The sequence below is a fragment of the Acomys minous genome, assembly GCF_964271855.1.
Source record: "Acomys minous genome assembly, chromosome: 8".
In the NCBI taxonomy this organism is placed as follows: domain Eukaryota; kingdom Metazoa; phylum Chordata; class Mammalia; order Rodentia; family Muridae; genus Acomys; species Acomys minous.
The window spans coordinates 39046957-39059626 of NC_140489.1; the positions used below are offsets into that span (position 1 = coordinate 39046957).

General features: G+C 37.0%; 1 protein-coding gene and 1 long non-coding RNA gene across 21 annotated transcripts in view; one reads left to right on the forward strand and one right to left on the reverse strand.

Moving 5' to 3' along the window:
* The window catches only part of GPHN (gephyrin), a 391499-nt gene that overhangs the window by 306161 nt on the left and 72668 nt on the right, over positions 1 to 12670 (reverse strand). The window lies entirely within an intron of this gene.
* LOC311603759 overlaps positions 1 to 12670 on the forward strand; it is an 84048-nt gene that overhangs the window by 48585 nt on the left and 22793 nt on the right. For 2 of the 3 annotated variants that reach the window (XR_014781235.1, XR_014781236.1), the window contains exon 3: positions 2746 to 2941. This is a non-coding gene — a long non-coding RNA (uncharacterized lncRNA). Of the gene's footprint in view, positions 1 to 2745; positions 2942 to 6638; positions 6933 to 12670 lie in introns of those variants that run through there. The other variant, XR_014781237.1, reaches the window with a different exon arrangement.

The following is a 12670-nucleotide window of genomic DNA, read 5'->3' on the forward strand; positions in this document are numbered from 1 at the left end:
TTTTTATTTGGTTGCTCAGAACAACATAAACCTAATGAAATGAGCTTTTTATTAGAAAGAGGTATATCAAAAGGCAATTATAGTAGATTCTATAATAAAACTATAAACAAATAGGGGAAAATAGCAATAATTAGAACTACATCATCACTAGAGAAAAATAGAAAAAGAACACAAAGGACTAGAACTTCATTTTTTAAAAACTATAGATATCAAAAAGTCTGAAAAAATACAAATGACACATATCATATTGTTAATACTTTAATTCCAATATATTAAGTTTCATTAAATTTTCAACATGTTGTTGAAGATATAAAGTGATATAAGTACTTTGGAAACTAATATTACAAAGCTAGTAAAACTGAAAATCAATGTTTGTTCATCAACAATTGGGTACATAAATATATTCTCCAAGGAAATATTTACATATACATAACTCTTTAATTATGTAAGAGTAAAGAAGAATTACTTATAATGGTACAAAATTTAGGACTATAGCATAATTAATTATTCTGAAAGCAGGCTGCACAGGCGTGCACAATTCTAGCACAAAGAGAAGGAAGCAGGGGACAGGAAGACTGGAATTCAAGGCCATCTGATGTTCTCAGCCTAAGCTAGAGTAAAAACTATCTTTTAAAAATATCAAATAAATAAATATTAATACAATTACATACTTGATGGGAGCTTAAATAAAGAATTAGATCTATGAATGCTGATATGCCACTTAAAAATGTTGACAGAAACAGGTTTCAGTATGAAATTATTCAAATATATGATACATATTTTACTTTAAAAAATTACAAAATAATTACATCACCATTCCCCACTCCACCTCCAATCCCTTTCCTTTTTCCAATTTCTATATCCCTCATTCCTCAGCTCCTTTTCCAATTTCTAACTGGTCTCTCTTTTTTAATTGTTATTGCTACATAAATACATAAATATAACATGCTAAGTCTATTTAGTGTCAAACATAATTCAAAAGTCAAAGTCAGACTAAATTTATTGTAAGTATAAGTTAAAGTGCTAAAGCATAATGAATAAGAATGAAAAAGAAAAACAGCAACTTCAGAATAAAGGACAGTATGATGAATGATGCTCTTAAGTTCATTTCTGTTGATATGGTAAAATACCCTGACAAAAAGCAACTTAAGGAAGAAAGAGTTTGCTTTAGCTTACAGTTCCATAGACAGTTACCTTGAAGAGGTTAGTCACATTCACATCCACAAGCAAGGACAAAGATAATGAATGTATACATTCATTCACTTGCTTGTGCTCAGCTCAGCTTCTCCATTCTTAAAGAATCTAATACCCCTTGACTAGGGAATGATGCCACCCATGGTGGGTTGGGGGTTGAGTCCGCCATAGATATGCCCGCAGGCCAAACCAGTGTGGGCAACCTAGACAATCCCTCATCGTCACTCATTTCCCAAGAGATTCGAGGTTGTGTTGACATTTAAAGTTAACTGCTAAATGTAAGTATTTATCTATATTTTATTTATTTTGCTCAATGGTGGAATAAAACTCCTTTTTTGGTGGCAGGGGTGTGGGTGGAGGGATGAGACAGGATTTCTCTGTGTAGCCTTAGCTGTCCTGTACTTGCTCTGTACACCAGGCTGGCCTCAAACTCACAGAGATTCGCCTACCTCTGCCACTGTGCCCAGCTTAGAATACTCTTAAAGTAAGATTCCTATGTTGGTATGTTTCCCTACTCCTACAAAGAAGATTCTATATAAAATATAAATCATAATGATCTCAACATTGAAATATGGGTATTTCTGATAAGGTACAGACCTAGTAGTCAAAAACTAAAATGTAACTAGTAACTACATTGTTTTCCTAATTTGTGAGATTCCATTTTTTTCTTACCTTTCCTGTAAATTACTAATCTTCCAAAACAATAATATTGCTATTATACAAGTTAAACTTAGTGACAGCATATCAAATTGAATTACCTACCACTAAGCCCACATATGAACACTTTAACCCCAAATTTTGAGACTTAGCCTTGGGATAGGACAAAAAAACAAAAAACAAAAAACAAACAAACCAAACAAGTAAATATACTGCTTTTGTCTTTATTAACTACCTGTAACTAACCAAAAATACACTATTAAGTAGTATTATTATAAACAATGACAAAAAAAACCTCAACAGAATCATAATACATGTTTTCTTACTGTTTATCTTTAAAAATAACATAGATTCAAAACACCAGTTCCCATTTTTCTAACACTTTATCTCAAATGTATCATATCACTCCTTTTGAATTTTTGTTCTTCAATTAATATTTTTATTATAATAATAATCACGACAACACAAATTTGATTAGTACCTTGATTATAATCAGTCATCAGCAAACAAGCCCTAAGCATCAATATGAATAGCCCAAAACTTCTCAGAAGTCTAATGTCTTCATAGCTTGAAGCCATGTACAAGGTTGTGTCTGTAAACCTGTTACTCTCACTTAATTATTATCCATAGTCAAACTAAAGGAGAATATAAAATACTGAAATCATTGGGAAAATTGTCAAAGGCAAGAGCCGGCAAGCATTTGTTTTTCCAGAGAAGGACAAGACGTATTAGTGCATCCCTCCCAACCAAAATATATTTTTAAAATTATATTTTGTTGGAGTATGGTCTTGTGCTTTGTATTTGTTAATTGCTCCTCCCCCAAGAGTCTCACTGAAGACTGCCAGAAACCCCAATTATTGTGTTTAATCTTGCCTCCTTGTTTGACTAATATAGAAAGTTGACGCCTGGGCAGCGCCAGAGGAAGGTAGACTTTGTGGACAGAGAGGATCCTTGGAAGGAGAAGCAGACAGATACCAGAGGTGGAAGGAGGAGGAGAATCACCATGACACAGGAAAGAGCCACGTGGGCCTAGAGGAGGAACTCTGAAGTTCCACAGGAGAAGAATGGCTCAGATGAACAACCTTAGCAAGTATGTTAGGACTGTGGATGGGAGGTAGCCCAAACAGAAATAATTAGAGCAGATGGCATGGGTTAGAGATAACAGGAGGTAGTTTAGTGTGTTAGTACCTGCCATGCCCTAGGTGATAAAGCTATTCTAAAATATATAAGGTGTATGTGTCTTCACTGATTGTGAAAGTGGATTAAATAATACTACTATAATAATTATAAGCCTAATAAACATTTATTAGGCCATGTCATTAAACTCACAGTAACAATATTTGTAACTGAAACAGAATGATATCATTTCTCCCTCTATAACCCTCATCCAGAAAACACTTCCCCTCCAGTCCCTTCATGCCTCTCTCCTACTCTCAGGTTGATAGCCTCTTTTTGATAATTTCTGTTACATACATATAAGTGTATGCATCTGTGTGTAGAATATATAAATGCAACCTACTGAGGATTTTATTTTGGTGTATATAAATATATGTATATATACATGGTTTCAGGGCTGATAATCTCAAACAGACAAAAATCAAGCTTCAAACTGATTGGCACAAAGGCTATCAGCCAACCCCTGGTAAAGAAGAAGAGCTTCCAATTCAGAGAATTGTGCTGATCAACCTTAACCAGGTGATCCTTCAGAATTGTCCTTGGATGCAGTAGATGGCTGCCACCCAGTGGACACCATCAGTTTTTCACTTATCTGAACCATTCATGAAACAAGCTCAAAAACTTATGATGAACTCCGTATATTATATAGAAAAGTTCAAGGGCTTTAATCACAAATTTAAATAAATAAAAAACTTATTAAAATTCATCAGTTGAATTTTAATTTTCCTCACACCAAAACATTAATCAAACTACCTCACATGCATATGTCAGCAATGACAATAAGCCACAAAATGGCTGCAAAGGTGGGGAACAGTCAATAGCATAATGTACAGAGATAGTGTTGATAATACCAAGAGCAGTGGCTTTTTTCTTCGCTCTCCTTTGGCTGTTTGCTCCAGATTGGTTACAAGCCCCAAAATTGTTCCTCTTTATGTAGCTTCTGATATTTGGAAATCACACCAGTTCAGAGGTCCTGCATCCACTAAAATGGTCCCTTCAGATTTCAGCACTCTTAATACCAGTACTCAAGAGGAAGGAATAGGCAGATCTCTAAGTTTTAGGTCTATTATGAGGTTGAAGCCAGCCTGATCTACATAATGAGTTCCAGGACATCCAAAGCTATCCAGTGAGAACCAGATCCAAAAATTAAAAATAAAATAAAACACACTTTAGCACTTTGGTCAATGCCTATAGCCCAGCTTTCCCTCCATACATGCGACCAGTAAAATATTAGTGACAGCAACTGTATTTATTAAACAACATCATAAAATTTCAAGTCTACTTCTGTTATCACACTGTATCTATGCACTCTGATTTTAGCTGCTTTCATGGAGATAAAATACATGGGGAACTTTAGGGATTATAAAGGTATAAAAATCAAAATAATGTTATACTGATATGAAATAGATAAATTGATCAGGGGGAAAGGAAAATTTAAAAAAATAGATCCTCACATATAAAAATTCATTTTAAGACAATGATTCAAAAGCAGTATGTACAGAAAAATACAGGTGTCTATCATGTAGTGTTAGAAAATTAAACAAGTATATAAGAAAAAATGATTTTAATATAAGCCTCAATCTGTATGCAAATTAACCCTGAAAATGCATGACAAACACAAAACTTAGAATTGCTTAACTTCTATAAGTAGTAAATCTTTGAGTTTTTCTTTAAGAACCTGGTCATCTTAGAATATATACAACACAATATGCGAGAGAAAAATGATGAGAATATAACTTTTTATACTGAAATAATTGCACACTCACAGAATGTTGACCTATAGAATTCACCCTGCTGTCACCACTGTGACATATTATTTATTGTAATAGCAAGGGTAGAAGAATTTAACATTTATACACTATTGCTAGCTAGCATACAAACCTTCCTCAGTTTTCACCAATAATTTTACATGTATGTATATGTGACTTAGTCAGCTGAATGCAATTTTATATCATGTTTAACTACTACCAAGATATATACCACCTATATGAGTCTAGTCCTCATGGCTCCAAGGTGGCAGACCAGACCAGGGACATCTGTCTGGCCTTTGGGAGTAACAGACCCTCACTGCTGCAAGGCCATGGACCCAGACATGGACCAAGGCCAGGACCTCGCCATGGCCTTAGGTGGCATTACCTGCTACTCACGTCAGGCTGTTCCTCTCTGCCCTCAAGTTTCCAATTCTGTCTTTCCTCATTGTGTATACAACTCTCTGATTCTCTTTTTCTTCAATTTCTCCACCACTTACTTGTTCATCTTAGTGGTACACAGGCCTCTGGGTGTCTGGGGTATCTCAGGAGTGCTATGCTCCACTCAGGCCTTGTAGCACTGAGCAGGGCTTGTCCTGGGCTGGCGGTCACTGGGCCCTGGCACCGGACTGAGGGGTTGTCTCAGATAACATCACATCAGGCTGGGAGTCATTTTGGGTATGGTCTGCTGGCCCGGGCCCTGTGCTGCCATACTGTCAACTGTTTTTTGTTTTTGTTTTTGTTTTTGTTTTTTTTAATGAGAGACAGAAAGGGAGTGGATCCAGATGGGAGGGGAGCTGTAGAGGAACTGGGAGGAGTAGAGGGAGGAGAAATCATAATCAGGATATATTAGCTGAGGGAAAAAAACTATTTTCAATAAAAGGAATTAAAAAGTTAAAGAGATAAAAGTACAATAATTAAAAGTATGTGAGTGTACATATATGCATACATACTATATACAGTATCAGAAACAGTCAATCTCCACTTTGTAGTTATAGGCAACTGTAATGATAAATTCTTTTTCTCCAAATATTTATTTGTATGTGTGTATGTGCATGGGACTACAGGTGACTGAGAAGTTAGAAAGGTGAGCTGATCTCCTGGAGCTGGAGTTACAGCTGATTGCATGCACCTTTACAGCTACTTTGGCATGACGGTCATTGCTGTGGTTTTATAGGTGTTCCTGCTGTGCAGGGCTGTTACTCACTTCCCTCCTATGGCAGCTGGTATAGCAATTCCTAATACTATGAAAGCTAGACCACGGGAAGGAAGCTTTCAGATTAGAACCAGTTCAAAAAATCTGAGTCCCGCGTGCCCTAAACGTGCAGCATTTTTATCAACAGGGGCTATCTTCAACCTCTGGGAAGGAAGAAAGGGCATAGAGGTGTGGTGGTTTGGGTGAGAGTGGCCCCCACAGGCTCGTATTTGAATGTTTGTTCCGCAGTAGGTGGAACTTCTGGGAAGGAGTGTCAGGTGTGGGCTTGTTGATGGTTTTAAAAACCCAAACGCCATGCTCAGCTCTCTCTGTCCTGTGTGTGTGGTGCAGGATGTACAGCCCACTGCTGCTCTAGCACCATGCCTGCCTACCTGCTTCCATGTTCCCTGTCACGATGATCACGAACTTCACCCCTGTGGAACCATGAGCCCCCAAATTAAATGCTCTCTTTTATAAGCTGCCACAGTCATGGTGTCTATTCACAGAAATATAAAAACTACTATGATGAAAAGGAAATCATCCCTGGTACTAGAAACACAGCCAGTCCCCTGCGTTAGTGAGGCCATGGATCTTAGAAGAGGATCTACTATCACCAGCATATATCCTAACAAGAGTCTAACTCACACCCTTAAACCCACTCTTCACAGACGATTTTCTTTACAGTACATGGAGACCATCACAGAAAAACACAATTGGACATAATGCAGAAATGAAGAGTTAGTGAAAAACCCAGTCCCTCCAGATATATCTACAATACATCTACTGTTCAAGAAACACTATGAAGAGGAGACAGACAGGTGAAAGAGGAGGTGAAAAGATTAAGAGCCAGAATGCCAAGATGTCATCTGTGAATCATCTCTGCTAGAAATGGCTACATGAACAAGACCCGAACAATGCCAACATCAACAGATATGCTAATGTGGAAGTGCAAGCCTCACGAGTCTAATTCCTAGACTACAAGCAACTAAATATTGCCAAGAGGGAGAATGAGCCTTTCCCAGGGATAGTCCCCAAGTTGCCCAAGTATAGTTACATATATATATGTATCCAAAGAAAAGGGCTGTTGAAATGGGGAGGGGGTTACTTAGGAGGGGTAGAGAGAGAAAGGAGGAGGGGGAAATAATATTTTGAATGAAAGGTTAATTTTTAAAGACTAATAATAAGTAGATGCTACACACACACACACACACACACACACACACACACACACACACACTGGGTAGCAGCTGGGGCTGAAAGATTCCCACAGACATGCCACCTCCCGGGCCCTGCCCTCACTTCTGAAGCCTTCATGGGTTCTGTTAACCACATTAAAAGGGGGCCTTAAAACAGGGTAGAGGACTGTGTAGTTCAGGACTGGCCTGATAACACCTGGAACTCCTCACCTCCTAATGTGGGACCCTAAACTAGCTCTACATAAGAACTTTCTGCCTTCTGCCTTCTACCCTGAACTGTGCCATAGAGTTCCTCAGTGGCAAGAGTGTCTTTTCCATTCTTACACAACTCTGAACCTGTCATGGGCCAGCTTCTCCTATCTCTTCACTAGAGCTGGAATCAAGAGATTAATATTAAGGCCTAAAGTTCTCAAATTTCCAAATTGGAGACCTAAGCTACAGACCTAGACAGTCTTGCTCTACAGGGTATATTGTTGTATCCAGAATAACAAGGCTATATAGTATATCACTGAAATACTACTGTGTCAGAAATAAGCAGGAATTATATACTGCTATCAAAAAGTTCATAGATGGAAATTTTGCTGTTAGAATGGCACAGTGGTCAAGTGACTAGCATTATTAAGCTATAATGTACCATAGGGAGAAGTTTATGTTTTAGATAAGCTTATCCAGGCATAAATAATAGTGTAATATTTAAGTGTGAGCACAATGTCAACAAATCAACAATACTAATTAAATAAGATATCTAAGTAGAAACATACTTAAAACACAATAATATATTGGTTGGTTAGCAATGTTGTGATATCAGGACTGTAAAATCTTATCCTTATATATACCTAGAATCAACAAGCAGCCTTCATGTTAATTTTACAGAACTACCATGGAGAATTCATTAAAATCACAAATACCCACAGCAAATTTACAAATAAAAGCCTAACTAAATTGATAAATTACCAAATAAGACACACTGCAACAGTACTTAGCAACAAAATGCAATGAATTGCTACTGTTCTAAACTATGTCAAGAGATAAAACTTAGAACATCATGCTGAACAAGAGATGTTTTGCGTAAAACATAGTTGAATAAAATATTTTTATTCTTTTACTTCTATAAATAATTGGACATTGTAATATATAATTATATTTTTAGAAGCAAAGAGTTTAAGAGTTTAAAAACTAAGAATACAATTTTAATGTTTACCAAGAAATACTCTCTCATCTTTTACTTTGTGTCCTTAGGGTAAAATAATTGCATGAATTGCCTTCTTCCAAATGTAATGTGCCTATACAAAATCTTCATTAAATATTTTATACCATTAAAAAAAAAGTTGTGTGCTGCTACCCAACAGAAAGCGTAAAAATTAAATAAGAATGTCATACTGGGACGGGGAAAATGGCTTAGGAATAGAGTACTTACCTAGCATGAATAAGGCCCGATGTTTGATCCATAAAAAGAAATCACACTGACGAATGTTGTATTTAAGTAATGAGTTGATGAGGGTTCATCATAGTATAAATGTCACTGTTCTAACTTTGCATATTTCATAAAATTTCAAAATAAAAATTGAAAATATATGAAAAGTAACAAACACATAGATGAATCATAGAGAAGAAAAGAGTATAAGTATTGAGGGAAAATGATTTTAAAAGATGAAAATTAGCTGAAGGTATATGCAGACATATGCAGACATGAGAATAGTGCAGAGCCTTTAACAAAAAGAAAACTGTTAACAAAATGATACCTAGACTACTGTTGTGCTATTTGGGGAACCTTTTAGCTTGCTTATAAAGAAAATAATGGAAAATGTACCTGTTATGTTTGAATATCAAGTGCCCAACACAGATTTATATAGTGAACTGAGCACCTGTTCACAAGCTGGCACTGTTATCTTGTAACATGGTAAATGACTGAGGGCAGGCATGCTTTTAAAAGTTATTCCTGGTCCCCGGAATCTTCCTCCCATATCTCTGCTTTGTGTCTATCATGGGTGGAATATTTCTGCAACATATTCCTCCTGCCTGCTGAAGTGATATTCTGCCTCCAAAAGGCCTAGAATCTATGGAATCAAGGCCAATACCAAACCTCCAAAGCCATGAGACAAAATAAATCATTCTTTTCCCCCTAATTTCTTCAGGTGTTTTTTCTATACGTGGATAAAGATAAATATTTCAAAGTCTCAATTAAAAAACAGAATTAAATGAAAACACACACTAAAAATTATTAGTCCATAGAAAACACAATAGACAACATTTCTTCTATAGACTCACATGTGGGAATGGCGAGTGCCCTGGTGTACTTTCTGCTGCTGTAACAAAACACCTATACAAAAACATCTTTGGTTGAAAAAAAAAAGGGGGCATGTGTTTTTAGCCTATAGGGTTATCATCATCACAGGTCTACCATGAAGGTAAGGAAAGGAAGGACACCGAGGCAGGACCTGGAGCAGAGACCTCAGAAGAACGACGCTTTCTGGCCTACTTTCTCTCAATTGCTCAGCTACTTTTTTATACAGTCCATGGGCTTTAGGGATGGCACCAGCCACAGTGGGTTGCACCCTCCCTTAATGATTAGAAATTAAGAATATGATTTACAGGCATAACCACATGGCAAATCTGATGGAGGTGTTTCCTCAATTGAGGATCCTTCCCAGGTGACTATAGTTTGTGTCAAGCTGAAAAAGCTAAATAGCACAATGACTTAATGATGAAAATTTAGAAACCTTAATCTAATAGTAATATGAGTGATATTCTTAGAATCCTTAAGGTTGTTAAACAGAGCAATAACAAGGAAGATGAGCGAAGGACACAGAAATCTGTTGTTATTTAATGGCTAAGACTTCAATGGAACAAATATCAAGTTACATAATTCCAAAGAGATTTTAACATAGATTTTTCTCCTTAGTCACAATACTATATTGGGATAACCAAATACAAGCAAAGTATTTTAATACCAATTTGAACTCTAAAGCCGTTTTCCCCAAGATATACGCTTGGAAGCGCTAATTTAAAACTAGATGTGTCAATCCAATTAATGTTACAATTTTAGTTTGGGATGTTTTTAAAATATCCTTGAACTATTGGAAAAGCATAAGCAGAGATTCCAGACGTACAGCAAAATACTACAATTAGAAACAAGCTTATTCTCTATATTTTAATGCTTTTGTAGAACTGTTAAAGCAGAAAGCATTTATATTGAAATCAAAGGCATATTAGGCATATATTCTTTTTTTTTGGCAACCCCATCATAGCTTTAATCACTAAAACAATGTTTTACAATTCAGAGGAAAAAACTTCTGTTGACATAAGTCACAGGTGCCATCACCTAACTTTAAAGAACAAAAACGGGGGAGGAATGGTGAATCAGATGATAAAATTGCTAACAAAATTTACCCTACATAGTCTTGATATACTGTATTTGCTTCCTATCTGGAAAGCTTTCTAGTAAAGGTTAGACTCACAATTAAAGCTCATGGCTTTTTGACACAGCATTTTGTGGAGACCAAACCAATCACAAACTTGGTATGTAGCCAAGGAGAACCTCAAACTCCTCACCCTCTAGTCTTTACATCCAGGCTCTTAAACTACTAAGCACTACTAAAATTTTTACTTTTGAATGAACTCAAATTTAGGAATAGATGCTCCAAAGAGGACAGCTACATCTCTTGACAATCTGTATCTGGCTTTTTGGGGATTGGAGGGTGCTTCCTTTACGGCTTTGACCAAAGGGTTAGCATAGTCTGCAGCCTCCTCTTTGTTTTCCTTGGTGTGTTGTTTCTTTTTAATTTTTTCTTTCTTTCTTTCTTTTTTGAGGGGTTGTTTGTTTGTTTGTTTGTTTTTAGACAGGATTTCTCTGTGTAGCCATGGCTGTCTGGACTCACTTTGTAGACCAAGCTGGCCTCAAACTCGGCGAGATCCACCTGTCTCAGTGCTGGGATTAAAGGCTTGCTGTTTCTTTTCTTTTTGGGAGAGGGGGTGGGAGATCTTTTTTTTTCTTTTTTTAAAATATATTTTATTAATTTATTCATATTACATCTCAATTGTTATCCCATCCCTTGTATCCTCCTATTCCTCCCTCCCTCCCATTTTCCCCTTACTCCCTTTCCCTATGACTGTGACTGAGGGGGACCTCTTCCTCCTGTATATGCTCATAGGGTATCAAGTCTCTTCTTGGTAGCCTACTTTCACATTAACTCAGGCTTGCTGTTTCTTTAGAGCAATATCCTTGTGCTTTTTCATTCTGCATGATCATGTAGTGATAAAACGTTGAATCCTAAGTGCTTCTGCCTAGGTTTTTAAAAGTGTTTTTGACAGTGTTTTGGCAAACATCTCTAAGGAGTTCAAAAAAGTTTGCAGATACTACTAGTCCTTTGGGACATCAAGATAAATCATACAGTCTGAAAATTATTTCCTTTATCTTATTTGTTTCTATAATAACCACGTTTAGAGCACTGAGAATGACATCTACAATGCAACCCTGAACGGATTTGTAATTTCTTTCTCTGAATCTTCTTGGTCTCTCTCTCTCTCTCTCTCTCTCTCTCTCTCTCTCTCTCTCTCTTTTCAAGACAGGGTTTCTCTGTGTAACCTTGGCTGTCCTGGACTCGCTTTATAGACCAGGCTGGCCTTGAACTCACAGCGATCTGCCTGCCTCTGCCCCTGCCTCCGGAGTGCTGGGATTAAAGGCCTGAGCCATCACGCCCAGCTCTTCTTGGTCTCTTAACAAATGCCTCTTACCCAGTTGGAAGGCAGGCAGTCATGTGTAAAACACCTCCCTCATGCAGAAACTTATTTGCCATTAAGCCTAACAAGACCACCATGCCCTTCTATTTTTTAGCTCAAGAATCAGCACTGTTTTATGGCCATTTTCTTCCCAAGAATATATTTGCTGTATCTAGAGGCATACATCTGTAAATTAATGTTCTAGTTTGCTTTCTGTTCTTGTGATAAAACACTGACAACACCAACTTAGAGAAAGGTGGGTTTATTTTAGTTTATAGCTTACAGGCCATCAATGAGGGAAAACACGAAGCAAACACCATGAAAGAATGGTGCTTATTGGCAGGCTCTCCATGGTTTGCTCAACTACCTTTCATGTATAACTTTTGCTCAACTACCCATGGATGGCAGGACCTACAGTGGGCTGGGCCCTCCTACATCAAGATCTATTTTTTAAAAAACGTCCCCACAAACATGTTCACAAACCAATCTGATGGAAGCAACTCCTTAATTGAGAGTTCCTTTTCCAAGGTATGTCTAGGTCTGTGCCAAGTTGACAAAAACAAAATAGTATATCCAGGCATTTCAAAAAAGAAGGCAGGAAGAGCCCAGGTTCAGGGCCAGCTGAGCTCCAAAACAAATTCTGGACCATCCTCCACTACAAGTTAAGGTCCCACCCAAAATAATAGTACATTGTGTTCATTCTCCATTTCTATGTGTTCACTTCTAAAGACAAAAGAGCCTAAATTTAGAGGTATACTTTATGTTAATAGATATTTAAAGTTGAT